General features: G+C 44.4%; 1 long non-coding RNA gene across 1 annotated transcript; it reads left to right on the top strand.

The window, feature by feature from the left end:
* The first annotated feature begins 232 nt into the window (after positions 1–232).
* Positions 233–16,567, top strand: LOC130593767 (uncharacterized). Its single transcript, XR_008970868.1, has 3 exons — positions 233–347; positions 14,333–14,417; positions 16,484–16,567. It is a non-coding gene; the product is annotated as an uncharacterized LOC130593767 (long non-coding RNA).
* Positions 16,568–17,713: the final 1,146 nt, after the last annotated feature.

Here is a 17,713-nt window from a genome sequence, read left to right as displayed (position 1 = left end):
CACTGCTCACAGTCTCCTAGGAAGGTTGTGAGCTTTTTGATACAAAAAATTCCCATCAAATTTGTCTTCCACTAAGCCCAGTATGTGTGTTCAGCTGAAGTTTCACCCTGTGTTGCTCTCTCTGTCTTGGCAATCGTGCTGTTTTCCCTCCTTCCTCTCCAAGCACAAGACCCAAAACAGGGCAGTTAGTATATTAGTCTACTAAATTAACTGTGGTTTGTTGTGTACAGACATACCCTGGGGTTGGCAGAAGGGTGGCCACCACATGCTCTGATGACAAGTATTTCCAGCCTGACTGTGGGTCTGGAGTGCTTGAACCCCTGGAGCTTGATGGCCAGTGATGCAAGGTGAGTGTTTTCTGCTGTTCTTCTATCATAATCGCTTATATAACCTTATTTATTGCAAAATGAAATAACTCCTTAAAAGCTGAATGTGAATCTCATGTGAAGCACATAACCACCATGCCCAGGGGCAATTGCCAAGTGCCAAAATGGTCTAATAAGGATTCTTACAGAATCTCTAAGAGGAAGTATTTATTTGTGGGGCTTAGGAAAATAGGTTCTGAGCTGATTCTCATTTTTAATATGTTGTCCTGGGTTCAGCAATAGCAGTCATTATTTCTCCTTCTTAGTAGCTGGTGCAGTGCTGTGTTTTTGACTTTCAGCCTAGGAACAACACTGATAACACCAGTGTTTTTAGTTGCTGCTTAGTAATGTTTACTCTGACCAAGGACTTTCTGAGTCTCATGCTCTGCCAGGAAGGAGGGGACAAGCTGGGAGAAAGCAGAGACAGGACACCTGACCCAAACTAGCCAAAGAGGTATTCCATACCACAGAACAACATGCCCACTATATAAATCAGGGGTAGTAACCCAGAAGGGCTAGATCACTGCTTGGGTTGGGCTGGGTATTGGTCGGCAGGTGGTGAGCTGTGGTATTCTCTTTCCTTGTTATTTCCCTTATCATTATTATTATTGGTGGTAGCAGTAGTGGTTTGTGTTATACCTTAGTTACTGAACTGTTCTTATCTCAACCCATGGGAGTTACATTCTTTTGATTCTCCTCCCCGTCCCCCGGGGAGCGGTGAGGGGGGAAGAAGGGGAGGGAGTGAGAGATCAGCTGTGTGGTTCTGAGTTAAGGCTGGGCTTAAACCACGACACATGTTTACCCAAGAACTGTCATCTCCAGAGTGCTGTGTTTTCTGATTCAAAGATGATACTCCATCCTTCTGAAAGAAACACCTTCAGCTGATGGAGAAATTATATGCATCTCTCGGATAAGTTATTCTTTTGTACAAGATCAAATAGGGACAGCCAGGGTAATGAACGAATTCCATTTTATTTATTTGAACAGTATTTGTATCAGAAGACCAAGGTACAAATAAAAATGAGACAAATGTCAGAGTTCACATACATGGCTGAAGGAGGGAACACTTAGGCTAAGAAAGTTGGGGCTGTTCAGCCTGGAGAAGAGAAGGCTGCGTGGAGACCTCATAGCAGCCTTCCAGTATCTGAAGGGGGCCTATAGGGATGCTGGGGAGGGACTCTTCATTAGGGACTGTAGTGACAGGACAAGAGGATACGGGTTAAAACTTAAACAGGGGAAGTTTAGATTGGATATAATGAGGAAATTCTTCCCTGTTAGGGTGGTGAGGCACTGTAATATGTTGCCCAGAGAGGTTGTGAATACTCCATCCCTGGCAGTGTTCAAGACCAGGTTGGACGAGGCCTTGGGTGATACGGTTTAGCATGAGGTACCCCTGCCCATGGCAGAGGGGTTGGAAGTTGATGATCTTAAAGTCCTTTCCAACCCTAACTATTCTATGATTCTGCTGGAAAATCTTCAGAGATCCACAAAGGTAGTGGATACAATGGTGACCACGCAGTTAAATTACCCCACATGACACAGTCTTGGCAAACACACTCACAGGAAAGTCACTGGCTGAGGAGGAATGCTCAAAGGAAATTAAAATTGGCTTGGCACTGGGGAAAATATGCCTGAGCTCCATGGCAGCTGTTACCAAGTGAAGGAAAGCAGGCAGCAAGGCACGCCATGTCTCCCTTCCCTGTAAGTCAGGAATGGCAAAAAGGATCTACAGAAAATGACATAGCATGCCTGGGTGTACACTGGACAGTGGCCTAAAATGTTTTATTACCATACATAATATGGTAGTACGTTAGCATAATAAACCAGACCTTGGAAGTATGATGGGCTCAGGCCCAGGTGAGCCCAATTTAATGACACAAGGTTCCTTGCTGGTCTTACACTATCTGCAATTCCTGATGTCATAGTTTCTACAACAAAATATATGTTATTTTTTTTTCCCTGAAAATCTAGAAGAAACAGAGGAAAAATAAAATCACCTCACAGTACATCGAAAACCACTTTTCCCTGGTAGCTGGCAAAGGGGACTTGTGCAACCCCATTTTGCCCTGAGCTGTCAGGCAGCCGCTTCCACATGTTACACTCGCAACTGGCCGCTTCATATGCCTTTATAACTTTAGGCTCTTCAGCCTGAATCTCAGCTTTTAACTGGAATGTCTTACTTCCTCAAGCCTTGGCATAACTCCTGCCACAAGGAATTTGGACTTTTACACATAACTCTGTATCTATAGTTTCAAGATAAGATCACGTGAAACCACATATAATGAACTGTATGTAGTTTCTGTTGGCTACAGAACTCCCCAATAGCTTTTTAACCTTTCTTTTGCTATCATCATCTCTCTTTTGTCCTTGTTCTATTAACTGTTGTTATTTAATCACCTGTAGCTCAGTTTTAGTATTATTGTTTTCCTTATTTCCAGCACCTCAGAACTCCAATCGGTGTAATCCAGTGCATGATAGAGCCACACTGGCTGTGATTTCTTTGAAGATCCCAAGGTAAAATGAGAAAGCCAAATACATCTTATAATTGATTTAACCCATTCCCTTCCTCGGCAAAAGCAAGGTACCTTTTGGGAGCAAAAGCAAGGAAGTTGAACAGGGTGATGGTGGGCTGGGACACTGCAGAACCCATCAGTGGCTCTGCACTTTCAGTTCATGTATTTCATCATGCTCTGATGGGCTCTCTGTGGAAACATTAGCATGGACTTTGAGGAAGAAAAAGGTATTCCATTACTCTTTTTTTGTGAAAAAGCTATAAAGTTTCACAAAGAAATGCTATGATCAAAAAAGCAGTCGCTTCAAGGAAAGATCTTCTTTGACTGGTATCTCATTATAAGGACCAGGATTAAACTGGTTCCCCACGACCTTCTTCCCAAAGTTTTTTGAAGCTATCAGGAGGTGTTTGCTTGCTCTTGACAGTGATGTTAAACTAATGGGGCTGTCCTTCTCATTTCCTTCTCTGAAAGAAGAATGCCAGACCTGCAAGTCCATTCTAATTCCTTAAAAACCAGCGACTCGGACGTGGCTCTCTGGCTCACAGCTTCCTACTGAAACCAAACCAAACCCACTTCACACAATGAGGATGAAATGTCAGACTTTCCTCAGGAGTTGAGTTCTCTCTGACTCTGCACAGGCCTGGGTGCCACAGCGCCATTTCACACAGCCACCCTCTTCCTTGGGTGCCCTGAGGGAGACCCTGTCGGGGGCCAGCGCTGCCTCCTGTGCCAGCTGCGGCCAGGTTTTATTCACTTAGCGCTGGACAGGGAGGGCCGCGGGTGCCGCAGCCAGGAGACCGTCGCCCCTCCGCAGAGCCGCCGCTGAAAGAACAGGAATTAACGGGCGAGGCCGCAGCCACACACAGGTACCGGCCGCCCGCCATGATTCATCGGTCGAGCCACGCCCCCGGCATCGCCATTTTAACCGGTTCCCACCGCCCACCTGGCCTCCTCCTCGCCCTACGCCGAGCCCCGGGCCCGCCCGCTCCGCAGGTGAGACCCGGCCGGGGGGGGCTCTTCGGGCTGCGCAGCCCTGGTCTGCGCTGTGTCCGCGGGAGAGCTCCGGTGGCGGAGGGGCGGGGAGCCGGTCCGGCTCTGGGTGCCGGTGCCGTGGCGCTCGGAAACGGGTCTGTGGGGACGCCAGGGCTTGAATCGTGGGTTTTGTGTCAAAACGTTTTGCGATCGGCGTTTTGTGGAAGAGAAGATCTGGGGTTTTGTTATTGTCTTCTTAATTCTGCGAGTTGTGTGTACAGGCTGGCTGTGCTGCTTGTCACATAGGAACGCCAGTAACATCAGTATAACTTATTAATGGTCTTTCTGCCCATTTATTATGTGAACTTGTATTTTGAGAAAATATATAGTGGTATTACAAACTCAGATTTAAATATTCCATATGTGGAATTCATTTGTCTGGAAGATACTAAAACCCTTCATGAGTGATAAAGTGCTTTCTCTGGTGTGTCCCGGCCTACCATAAATCAGCACTGTCTTTGGGCCCATCATGGTGAGTTACATGTATTAACAGTCCTGGATCTAAGCGTATGTTCCCTGCCAAAAAAAAAGGTGTGTTTGTGTCATTTTCAGTGCAAATCAGTAGGAGGTGCAAATTCACTTTATGTTGCTTCACACTTTTGACTTTGGAATAGAAAATCCTAAATAAACACAGCTTCTTCAACAGTGGGGTTTTGACGATAGAAATGTATTCATATTCTTACGTAAGTTGTCTCTTAGCTTAAAATGGACTAACTCTGACTGTGAAGGTTTGTAGGACTGTACGAGTCTGTCCATCCCTCACTCCCTTGGGGTTAGAACACTGCTTAGTGCTAAGTAACTTAAAGAAGCATGAAGGTCTATCCCTGTTTACTGTTTGTGAAGTGCTCTTTTGCTTGTAACTGTTTGAATCCTGGGGCTACGTAAACACAAAATAATATTGAAATACTTGAATGAAACATCCTAATTTAAAGCAACAAAATACACATAAGAAAAAGTCACAAGATGGAGATATTTTTGGAGGGTCTTAAGTGTTTTGTGTGCCACTTTATTTTTGGTGCAGGAAACATTGTGAAACTAATGATTAGAGTTGTCGAACCAATAAAGACCTTACAAGATAAATCCTGACAGGAATCTGTTTTTCCAAAGATAAATAGTTTTGTTGTCACTTAGCTTCAGAAGCTACGTTTTTGGTTTGTCATTGACTGACATTTTAAGCTTGTTATTTCCAGTTGGAGGATGTATTAAAGTACGTGGCTCATTGCAATAAGAAAATAAGTTTGATCTGTGATTGAAAAATGAGTGAACTGCTACTTCATGGCATTCTATAAATATGTCATGTCTATTTATTTGACAAATATGCAAAATATTGAGGGCTTGGATTTCAAGATGCAGGAAAGATGAAAAATACTGCAATTATCAGTTTTTCAGCCTATTCTGTTTTGTTTTTAATTACAGATTACTATAAAGACAGTAATACTTGACACATAATGCAAGCACTTCTTAATGTTATCTTAGTACTTACATGAAAAATGTCATTCACTTAATGCTTTTAGCAGCTACCAATCTTAATAACAAAGGTAACTTGTAGTCTTCATTTGTAGTAACTTAATGGAAATTGCAAAGTTACAAGTAAGCAATATATAAGCAAATATGTATTGCAGTGTCACTTGCAATACTTCTTGTCTTTATGAAGGACAAACTGACGAAGTTTACAGTAATCAGCCTAGTATGAATGAATTGTCCCAACACAGTTTGCAAACATTGGGTCTAGCTTCCCTTTCACTAAAATGAGCCAGCTTGTAATGAACTAAAATGTTACAAGGGTCATCAGTTTCCTGAGTCTGTATAAAATATGTTTTGCAAATTAGTAAATAAATTACCTTCCTGTATGTCAGTTTAAAAACCAACTACGTTGGTGACAAATATCAAGCCATTTTGTAAGAATGAACTTCAGCTGACAATCTGAGGACTCCTTGTGATGGTATGAGGCTGTCCTGGGTTCAGCAGTAGCAGTCATGTTTTTCCTTTGTGTTAGCTGGTGCAGTGCTGTGTTTTGACTTCCAGCCTGGGAACAGTGTTGGTGAAGCCGATGTTTTCAGTTGTTGCTAAGTGATGTTTACCCTGACCAAGGACTTTGTGAGGCTCATGCTCTGCCAGAGAGGAGGGGAAGCTGTGAGGAAGCAGAGATGGGGCGCCTGACCCGGGCTAGCCAGGGAGGTATTCCATACCACAGCACGTCATGGCCGGGGTGGGGGGTAACCTGGAAGGACACGGGCTTCCGGGTGGAACTCGTTTTCTTGGCCGGTGGTATTGTATTCTCTTCCCTTGTTATTTTCCCTTATCATTGTTGTAGTTGATAGTAGCGGTGGTGATTTGTGTTGTACATTGGTTGCTGGACTGTTCTTGTCTCAACCCGTAGGAGTTGCACTCTTTCGATCCTCCTCCCCGTTCCTCCGGGAGCGGGGAAGGGGAGAGCCCCGGTGGGGGGCGGGGACGGACCTCGATTGTTTTCAGCTCGGCACCACTCACTGGGAGTGAGTGAACAAGTTACCTGACTGAGTTTAAACCACGACAGTTCTTTTTTGGCGCCCAACGTGGGGCACGAGGGGTTGAGATAAAAACAGATCTGACTGGATTGATAGTCACTCGTCACAGTGCTGATTTATTGGCTCTCAAGGTTGTTCCTCTTGATCTCACAGTTTCAGTATATTGTATCTTACGTCCATCCGGTATTTGCTGTATTAGTGTTTTTCAAGTGTGGGGCTTGGGCTAAGGTTTTTGTCCCATTGTACTTTATGGTAATGACTTGTAATACAATAGAATCATTGATCATAAAACTGATCTGGCTTATGTTCCCAGTGTGGTCACCACCTTTATACTTTGGGAGGTATATGATGGAGGTGCTTAGCAATTGCACATCTTTTTTCTCCTTCTCAGGTGCTCAACCTGTGAAGGAGACATCCTTTTACCCTCCCAGTCGTCCCCCCAGACCATTTACATTTGAGAGTTTTGAATTTTTTGAATGGGCTTTTAATGCTGTTGAGACTTGTTTGCTGATGGTGATGGGAATCACCATGCTAACACGCATACAGAGTGTGTTTTGCCCACTACTGATTTCAAGAGTTAAGCAGAGTCAGGTTTGGGTCTTGTCTGGGGTCAAACGACGATGTAGGAGGACCAAGAGATTTTCCCAGAGGCTGGGCAGCCATGAGTGGCAGGGTGTATGGGATAGTATGGGCAAGTATCTAGGTCAGTGGGCCCCTCCAGTACTTTGGAATTTCACTACCGAACAACTGCAAAATCCAGAAGAATTAGTAAAACACTTAAATGAGGTGTGTGGTCATTCTGGCCATACCAGAGATGGACAAATCACGGCAACGTGTTGGGGCTTGGCCTATGCTTACAGGGCCTTGTTCAACACTATCCAGCACCTTCAAAAGGAAAAGAATGTCGGCGGATCTGAGGGCAAAGCAACAGTTGCTACTCAAAGTTTGGCTGCAATGAACAGCACAGCTACCCCAGCGGCAAGTACAGCAGCTGCTCAAACTTCAACTGCAACAGACAGCGCAGTTACCCCAGCTCCAAGCCCAGCAGCTGCACCAACCCCAGCAACAAGTACAATCGCTACTCAAACTTTGGCCTCAATGAACAGAGCAGCTACCCCAGTGGCAAGTACAGCAGCTGCTCAAACTTCAACTGCAACAGACAGCGCGGTTACCCCAGCTCCAAGCGCAGCAGCTACACCACCCCCAGCAACAAGTACAGTTGCTACTCAAACCACAGTGATAATCACTGCAGCCAAACCAGAGGACCAATTCGTACCAATATCGGTTGCCCCTGTACGCAAGAGAGCAAGCAAAAAGGAGGCAAGAAGGGTGAAGCGAGATGAAGAAACAATGAATTCACCACCCGGTCCAGAATCTGTTCAGGAGTCATCATCACATGACGAAGAAGAAGAAGAAGAGGTAACTTCTCGACCTCGGACCTCAACCGAGCTGCGGAATATGCAAAAAGATTTTACCCGTCAACCAGGGGAGCACATCATCACCTGGTTACTCCGATGCTGGGACAATGGGGCCGATGGTCACGAACTAGAAGGTACAGAAGCCAAGCAGCTGGGATCACTTGCTAGAGAAAGGGGAATTGACAAAGCAATTGCAAGAGAGAAAAAGTCCCTCAGCCTTTGGAGGCGGCTCTTGGCAGCTGTGAAAGAAAGGTTTCCGTACAAGGACGATGTTACGAGTCGTTCGGCCAAGTGGACTACTATAGACAAAGGCATCCAGTCTCTGAATGAATCGGCCATCGTAGAGATGCTCTATCACAGCAAGCCGAATAACGGGGATACACCTATAGATCCAGATGAAGTTGAATGTACACGACCCATGTGGCGAAAACTTACACGGAATGCACCGTCATCATATGCCCATTCACTGGCAACAGTAACCTGGAATGTCATAGTACCACTAACAGTGGATGAAATGGTTCATAAACTCTGAGTGTTCGAAGACAATCTCACCCCTTCCATCATCTCAGCTGTGAAAAAACTGTCCCAGGACCTCAAACAATAGAGGGACGATGTATCTGATTTATCCAGCTCCTCACATGTACTAACACACGTCTCAGCTATTAACAAAAGGCGTCCTATTGTTCAAGAGAGGAGATACAGGAGGTATACGCCACGGGGTACCCTATGGTTTTACCTGCTGGATCACGGAGAAGACATGACAAAGTGGGATGGAAAACCTACTTCAGCTTTGGAGGAACGGGTGAGTGAACTGAAGAGGGGAGCAAGGGCCAAGACTGATCGTCCCATGAGATCTACGGCTTCAGTCTCTGGTGAGCAGTTTCCCAGATGGAATGGAAGAGCTGATTTTACTCCAGCTCCTGTGATAACGAAGAATAATCCCTTTCACCACGACTTAAGTGTCCAACGCTGTGACGACCATTAGAGGGGCCCTGCCTCCAGCCAGGTGGAGGTAGGGGACAATCGGATTTACTGGACTGTGTGGATCAGATGGCCTGGCACATCAGTCCCACAGAAGTATAAGGCTCTAGTAGATACCGGTGCACAGTGTACCCTGATGCCATCAAGCTGTCAAGGGGTGGAACCCATCTATATTTCTGGAGTAACAGGAGGAACCCAAGAGTTGACTGTGCTGGAGGCTGAAATCAGCCTGACTGGGAGGGAATGGCAAAAGCACCCTATTGTGACTGGTCCAGAGGCTCCATGCATCCTCGGCATAGACTACCTCAAGAGAGGGTACTTCAAAGACCCAAAAGGGTACTGGTGGTCTTTTGGTATTGCTGCTTTGGAGACTGAGGAAATTGAGCAGCTGTCCACCTTGCCTGGTCTCTCAGAAGATCCCTCTGCTGTGGGGTTGCTGAAAGTTGAAGAACAACAAGTGCCAATTGCGACCACAACAGTGCACCGGCGGCAATATCGCACCAACCGAGACTCCCTGATTCCCATCCATCAGCTGATCCATAGACTGGAGGGTTGGGGTGATCAGCAGGACCCGCTCACCCTTTAATAGCCCCATATGGCCGGTGCGAAAGTCTAATGGAGAATGGAGACTAACAGTAGGCTATCGTGGCCTGAATGAAGTCACACCACCATTGAGTGCCGCCGTACCGGGCATGCTAGAACTTCAGTATGAACTAGAGTCAAAGGCAGCCAAGTGGTATGCCACGACTGATATTGCCAATGCATTTTTCTCAATTCCTTTGGCAGCAGAGTGCAGGCCACAGTTTGCTTTTACTTGGAGAGGTGTCCAGTTCACTTGAAACCGACTGCCCCAGGGGTGGAAACACAGCCCTACCATTTACCATGGACTGATCCAGACTGCACTGGAACAGGGGCAAGCTCCAGAACACCTGCAATACATTGATGACATTATTGTGTGGGGCGATACAGCGGAAGAAGTCTTTGAGAAAGGGAGGAAAATAATCCAAATCCTGCTGAAAGCCGGTTTTGCCATAAAACGGAGTAAGGTCAAGGGACCTGCACAGGAGATTCAATTTTTGGGAAAAAAATGGCAAGATGGATGTAGACAGATCCCCACAGATGTGATCAACAAGATAACAGCAATGTCTCCACCAACTAATAAGAAAGAAACGCAAGCTTTCTTGGGTGCAGTGGGGTTCTGGAGAATGCACATCCCAAATTACAGTTCTATTGTAAGCCCTCTCTATCATGTGACCTGGAAGAAGAATGATTTTAAATGGGGCCCTGAGCAGCAACAAGCCTTTGCAAATTAAACGCGAGATAGTTCATGCAGTAGCCCTTGGACCAGTCCGGACCGGGCCAGATGTAAAAAATGTACTGTACACTGCAGCTGGGGAGAACGGTCCTACCTGGAGCCTCTGGCAGAAAGCTCCAGGGGAGACTCGAGGTCGACCCCTCGGCTTTTGGAGTCGGGGATACAAAGGATCTGAGGCCAGCTATACCCCAACTGAGAAAGAGATACTGGCAGCCGATGAAGGGGTTTGAGCTGCTTCGGAAGTGATTGGCACTGAAGCACAGCTCCTCCTGGCACCCTGGCTGCCCGTGCTGGGCTGGATGTTCAAAGGCAGGGTCTCCTCTACACATCATGCAACTGATGCTACATGGAGTAAATGGGCTGTACTAATTACACAACGAACTCGAATAGGAAATCTCAGTCGTCCAGGCATTCTAGAAGTCATCATGGACTGGCCAGAGGGCAAAGAGTTTGGAATGTCGCCAAAGGAGGAGGTGGTGCATGCTGAAGAGGCCCCACCATATAATAAACTGTCAGAAAGTGAAAAGCAGTATGCCTTGTTTACTGATGGCTCTTGCCGTATTGTGGGAAAGCATCGGAGATGGAAGGCAGCTGTATGGAGTCCTGGACGACAGGTTGCAGAAACTACTGACGGAGAGGGTGAATCAAGTCAGTTTGCCGAGGTGAAAGCCATCCAGCTGGCCCTGGACATTGCTGAACGAGAAAAGTGGCCAGTACTTTATCTCTATACTGACTCATGGATGGTGGCAAATGCCCTGTGGGGGTGGTTGAAGCAATGGAAGCAGAGCAACTGTCAACGCAGAGGTAAACCCATCTGGGCTGCTGCACTGTGGAAAGATATTGCTGCCAGGGTGCAGAACCTGGTGGCGAAGGTACGCCGCGTAGATGCTCATGTACCCAAGAATCGGGCCACTGAGGAGCACCAGAGCAACCAACAAGTGGATAAAGCGGCTAAGATTGAAGTGGCTCAGATGGACTTAGATTGGCAACATAAAGGTGAATTTTTTTTGGCCTGGTGGGCCCCGGACACTTCAGGCCATCAGGGCAGAGATGCAGCATACAGATTGGCCCGTGATCGAGGGGTGGACTTCACAATGGACACTATTGCCCAGGTTATTCATGAGTGTGAAACATGTGCTGCAATTAAACAAGCCAAGGGGTTAAAGCCTCTTTGGTATGGTGGATGATGGTTGAAGTATAAATATGGGGAGGCCTGGCAGATTGACTATATCACACTGCCACCAACCTGCCAAGGCAAGCGCCATGTGCTTACCATGGTGGAAGCAACCACCGGGTGACTGGAAACATACGCTGTGCCCCATGCCACTGCCAGGAACACTATCCTGGGCCTTGAGAAACAGATTTTGTGGCGACACGGCACCCCAGAGAGAATTGAGTCAGACAATGGGACTCATTTCCGGAATAACCTTATAGATATTTGGGCCAAAGAGCATGGCATTGAGTGGGTATATCACATCCCCTACCATGCACCAGCCTCTGGGAAAACTGAACGGTACAATGGGCTGTTAAAAACTACACTGAGAGCGATGGGTGGGGGAACTTTCAAGCATTGGGATACACACTTACCAAAGGCCACCTGGTTGGTCAACACCAGAGATCTGCCAACAGGGCTGGCCCAGCTCAGTCAGAACTTTTACATATTGTAGAGGGGGACAAAGTTCCCGTGGTGCATATGAAGAACTTGCTGGGGAAGACAGTCTGGGTTATTCCTGCTTCAGGTAAAGGCAAACCCACTCGTGGGATTGCTTTTGCTCAGGGACCTGGATATACTTGGTGGATAATGCGGGAAGATGGGGAAGTCTGATGTATACCTCAAGGGGATTTGATTTTAGGGGAAAACAGCCAGTGAACTCAATTGTGTGCTGTTGCCTGCTGTGTAATACTTTTATAGCCCATCAACTAGATGTCTCCAGGTCACCAGCGACTGGCCCTGACTTCCCTCCAGCCATCATCCCAACAGAGAATGAACTTTGAACATCATGGACCGAATGGACTCGGCAGTTTTATAGGGATTGGTCCATGCACTAAGAAAAATGATCTTTTCCTCTTGGTCTGTATGTATATGGATGTATATATGTGGGAGAGCGATGGTGTATTGAAAATGTGGGATCTGAGTACGATGTGAATGGTATGGAATAAGGGGTGGATAATGTCCTGGGTTCAGCAGTAGCAGTCATGTTTTTCCTTTGTGGTAGCTGGTGCAGTGCTGTGTTTTGACTTCCAGCCTGGGAACAGTGTTGGTGAAGCCGATGTTTTCGGTTGTTGCTAAGTGATTTTTACCCTGACCAAGGACTTTGTGAGGCTCATGCTCTGCTGGGGAGGAGGGGAAGCTGTGAGGAAGCAGAGATGGGGCGCCTGACCCGGGCTGGCCGGGGAGGTATTCCATACCACAGCACGTCATGGCCGGGGTGGGGGGTAACCTGGAAGGACACGGGCTTCCGGGTGGAACTCAATTGTATTCTCTTCCCTTGTTATTTTCCCTTATCATTGTTGTAGTTGATAGTAGCGGTGGTGATTTGTGTTGTACATTGGTTGCTGTTCTGTTCTTGTCTCAACCCGTAGGAGTTGCACTCTTTCGATCCTCCTCCCCGTTCCTCCGGGAGTGGGGAAGGGGAGAGCCCCGGTGGGGGGTGGGGGGGGGACGGACACGGACCTCGATTGTTGTCAGCTCGGCACCACTCACTGGGAGTGAGTGAACAAGTTACCTGACTGGGTTTAAACCACGACAGATGTGAAGCCAGAACTCATAAGCACTGCTGAGAGTCAAAGTGTATTAGCATAGTGTTGAACCCAAGTTAATATATCAAGGTGACTTCCACTCATGCACTGTATGCAGTGCTGTTTGCATCTTCCTTCAGAACCCTGTGTGATTTGCCATTGGTGGACTGGCTCCTATCAAAGCCAGGTATGCCTTATGAGAACACATTGAAGAAAAAGTATTACATGCTATGTCTTACATGTAAGTCTGACTACAGCAGTGTCTACAAATACTGTAGCTGTCCAGCTTGCTAAGTAGCTTTACCTTTCAATCCTGAAGGATGGTGTGGTAATGAAGTGGCCTATACATGCCATGCATTAAATGTTTTTTTCAAAATATATAGTATGATTACAGTCTCTGGAGACTCCTGACCAGAATATTAGTGCTAGTCTATGAAAGAGATGAGTTGCTCTTTTCAGTCTGGGAACTTTATACTTTTAATGCAGTCACTCTTCCATCAGGGAACTTTATACTTTTAATGCAGTCACTCTTCCATCAGGATCCCTATATTTATTTAGCTTTAATATTTTTCCCTGAGATGTAATAAAGCATAACATAACTGCAGAATAGGTGAGGGTTGTATGAAATGCATGCTGTTTGGCAAGTCTGGAACTGATTTTTAAAGCAAAAGTGAAAGGGCTTTGCTCCAAGTAAAAGCAGCGTCTTCCTTTCTACCTCCTTCACTTAAAATTAATACATAAAACCTGGGGGATTGTGAAATCATTAGTTATAGAAGTACATCACTGACAGTTACAGCAATACTCATTGTAAGTATATGCTGTTGGAGGGTCTGTCTTCTGCCTCTCTTGCACTGCTGGTCCTTCACATTTAGTTCTGCCCAAGTGAATCAAAGCAGTAGGTCACTCTGAGATTAGCTCCATGGTGCCACTACTTCTAAGACATGAATCATGTAATTTTTCAGTAGTTGTGGCTTGTTTAAAGGCTGTAGATAATAGCAAAGATAAGGCTGCAGACAAAAAAATGAACAAACGGTGCTTTCCAGAATGATTGCTCTGTATGTAAAATGAATATATATACATATAAATAATGCATGCATTAGAAGTACATTCTTTAAAAGGCATTTCTAAACCATCTAGTTCATAATTTAGAATAGTTCAATATAGCTGTTGATGTAGTCATTCTTAAAAAAACAACTATGCTAATTGAACAAGTGGGAGATTTGTATGGAAACTTGTCTAAAATACAGAATCATGCAACCCGTGTTCGATGTGCAGCAGCAGCATGAAAGTAATAAGATCAACATACTAATTACATTTTCTGATAGGTCTGTTACAAATGCCATGGTTCCTAAATTTCCCTTTCCTTATAATCTAAAAGTTTAAACTGAACTGGTGTTTCAGGAAACAGCCCGGGGTAAATTTCTGATATCTGATTGGGTTTCCATTTTTATTTTATTTACAGGCAACTTTAAGACACTGCTGTCTGAGAAGCTTGAAATTGGTTTTTTGCCTGTGAAAACTGGAAAAGGTTTAAAAATCGTTATCAGGTAAAGCTAATAGACTTTTTTTTACCCTTTTTCATTTAATCTCTGTGAGAACTTAGTTAAAGTTGGCTTAGTTGGGGGAAGTGGGGTGAGCAAAAGTCCAGAATTTTTCATTATTCACTCTTTTTTCTAGCAGTGGTATAAAATAGGAGGTAGCTGCTGATGCTGTCAGAGCTAGCATGGACACTAACATGCTGTTACCCATGGCTTCTTGTCTGTCTTTACTCTCACTGGCCAGGGAAGGCGAACCATTTGCTCCCACCCTGTCATGGGAGCAGGCCCAACACTTCAGGTATAGTCAGAAAATGGGGGTTGGTTTATTCTCTTGGTCCAGCACAGGGTTGTAACAACACTCATTGCTTCATTTGATTCACAGATCTTATCCTTTTTACTTTTCCTGGCCTTCCTTTTCACCTGGCCTCCCTTTCTCTACACCAGTGCCCTCCGAAGAGAGCAGCCCACATGTAATTATTGTTTCCCCCACTGGTCCCAGAGGTGCTATGTCTTACCAGAAATACGGGTATTTCTGGTGCTGTTACCTAGGCTCTCTGAGCTTTATATAGTATTTTTGGGTTCCATTACCTTGGTGCTGTCAGCTTTGGAGGATTGTCCTCCCCAAAAGATGCTCCGTACTCCCCTCCAGTTGATTGTGGAGTTTGACAGTTACTTGCGTAACTCCCCCTTGGCCACCCATTAGGTCCAGCCATCCTCCATGGCAATAAGGAACTTTTTTGCATGCCATGTCTGGTAGTTTATGGCCTGTGCAGTAAGTTTAACCTCAACTGAGGGCCTACTCAAGGGCTGAGTATTAACAAAAGGTATTTGTAAATATGTTAGGAAAAGCCACTTATTTTTATTGATTCTAAAATTAAAAAACTTTTTATGAGTGCAGTTTCTGGAATGCCATTTTGAATCTCCTTAGAATTTGGTCTGGTCACTAGGGTTAGCCATGTGAGTGGAAGATGCCAGGTGTCGGTGAGCAGAGGAAAATGCCTGATTCATACATGGTGCAGAGTTGATGTTCTATGAAGGCATTTATTTTGCTGGCAAGACTGCTCACCCCTCTTGTTCATTCTGACTTGTGGGCGATTGTTTGGGCAGCTGAGCAGAAACAGTCAGGGAGTGCAGACAACTAAGAATGGGAAGAGAGCAGCAGAGCTGCAATGATTGATTAAGTCAAGCATGCTGCTGACAAAATGCTTAGCCAACTGTAGGCTGAGTACATCAGATGTCACCAAAAATGTGACATCAAATGGGAAAAAATATTGAAGCAAATAATTCCCTATGGAGACGTGATAAAGCCTATGTCCCCCAAGAGCCTGGGGTTAGGCTCTTTGATGTTTAAGAGCACACATGCTCTGTGTAAGGAGTTGTCACCTGGCAGGGGCATTCATAATTTTTTTCCACTATTAATGATGTCTCGTGAAGACTGCAGCGAGTACAGCCCTATTTATGGTAATACTGGTAGGGTCAGATCTACCCTGCGGCCACTTAAGTTGGCCCAGTAAAGATGTTAAATTTTTGTGAGTTTCCCAGACTGGTCAAATCAGGCTGGAAATTGGTAACTGGTAGAGAAGTTACTGGGAAGTGTCTTTAACATACATGTGTAGACAGATTGTATAAAGCTTATTTCCATAGGAAATCAGACAAAACATTCAATCTGCAATAGCTTATATTTTCGCATTAAGTTTTAAAACTCACCTCATTTGGTGAATTGTATAAATTAACCATATCCAAATATAAATTACTAATCTCAAAACATCAAAAATTATTGTAGTTTTGCTTTTTAGAGAATGGCATAAAATAAAATGTAAAACATTGCATGGTATTCCTTCAATTTTATGTTCTGCTTCTCCATTAAAGCGAAGTATTGACTATTTTAATTGCTATGTTGCAGTAGTCAAGAAGCTGTTATTAATGTTCTGCTGACTGATCAGTAATACCGACTGTGGTAACAGCCTCATGTGGGGAGGGATTGTTCTTATCTACTCATCTTGGCCATTGATGATTTAGTGCTGAACATGTGGTTGGATGGTGTATCCTTAAACCATTTCATTGTCATTTCCTAGGGTGGCCCATTTGTGGAAATATTCAGTGCTCAAGGCAAGAACCTGGGAGCAAAATGGGAGATTTCTGGCAATCCATCAGCTATATGAAAGTATGTTTTTTAGAGAAACTTATAAAAGGAGTAGAAAACAAAAAAATGTGAATGAAGATTAAAATTAGAAGGTAATGAGGGCTTTGACCTGACAGTGTAGTTGGCACTTGCAGTTCTGTCATTATGACAGACTAAATGACTGTTTAAATTAGTTCTTTGTGCCTGCTTGCAGACTAGGTTGCTTGCAACATAGTTTTATAGTTGAAATATTTAGGAAGTAATTTTGTTATTCTGCTATCTAATGGGTTGAGTTGGTTCCATTGGATTGTGAATCCTGTTTGTCAGTATTATTTGTTCATAAGCCATGCAAGTAAAGGACATAACCCATTAAAATAGATTACCATCATATTTGGACTCCTGTTGTACTTGCAGTGCAATCTGCCATTTGTGATGTAAAAAATTCAGCTTTGCATGTTAATGTGGTTGATTGTGAGAAAAATTCTGTCATGATGCTTCTGTTTGGTTATTGTTCCTTTCTGTAGGAATATGATAAAGAAGTAAAACACTTTGTTTTTGTACCTGAAGGAAACAGTTGAGTCAACAAAATGCAGCTACCAAAGGAAACTAGACATGTAAGTATCAAAGAATTTAATGTCTGTGATGTTGTTCTGATTATTAAATCAGTCTTGTGTTGCAATATAAAACTTGCTCTATTCTCCCTTACTTAGGGCATAATTCAGTATTAGCAAAGTGTTTTTTCATTAACTTTTTAGATGGTCAGATACAAAGAAGTAAAAGGTACAGAAATTAAAGTAATGGCTGTAGGGAAGATCCTTGTTGATACATGCTGTCCTAGTGCTGCTGAGTTCACTTCTGCGCCTGGTTCTGCTGCAGGCTGATTCCTGGCCAATGTCTCACTGCCTTCAGCACTTCAGTCAGTGATTCTATTGGCATTATAGAATATGAAGTAGGTTCCTCTCCCCTATCTCATTTTACTTTTTAGAAAAGAAATTTACTGTTATCTTAATTATAATACATACTAGTTCAGTGTATCTTTCTGAGAAATACAACTTTTTTATTGCCAATGTTACAATAAACTATTACATCCTAAAATGAGGATTGAGAGTTAGTGTTGTGGATTATCACTGCTAAGAATAGTTTTAAATTTAGCTAATGCTGCAATAATATACTCAAATTTCCA

The sequence above is a fragment of the Pezoporus wallicus genome, unplaced genomic scaffold, assembly GCF_028554395.1.
Source record: "Pezoporus wallicus isolate ANWC-B61680 ecotype Strahan unplaced genomic scaffold, APGP_CSIRO_Pwel_v1 contig_8237, whole genome shotgun sequence".
In the NCBI taxonomy this organism is placed as follows: Eukaryota; Metazoa; Chordata; class Aves; order Psittaciformes; family Psittacidae; genus Pezoporus; species Pezoporus wallicus.
Note: the sequence above shows the minus strand (reverse complement) of the source record. Positions and strands in the feature narration are given on the sequence as shown.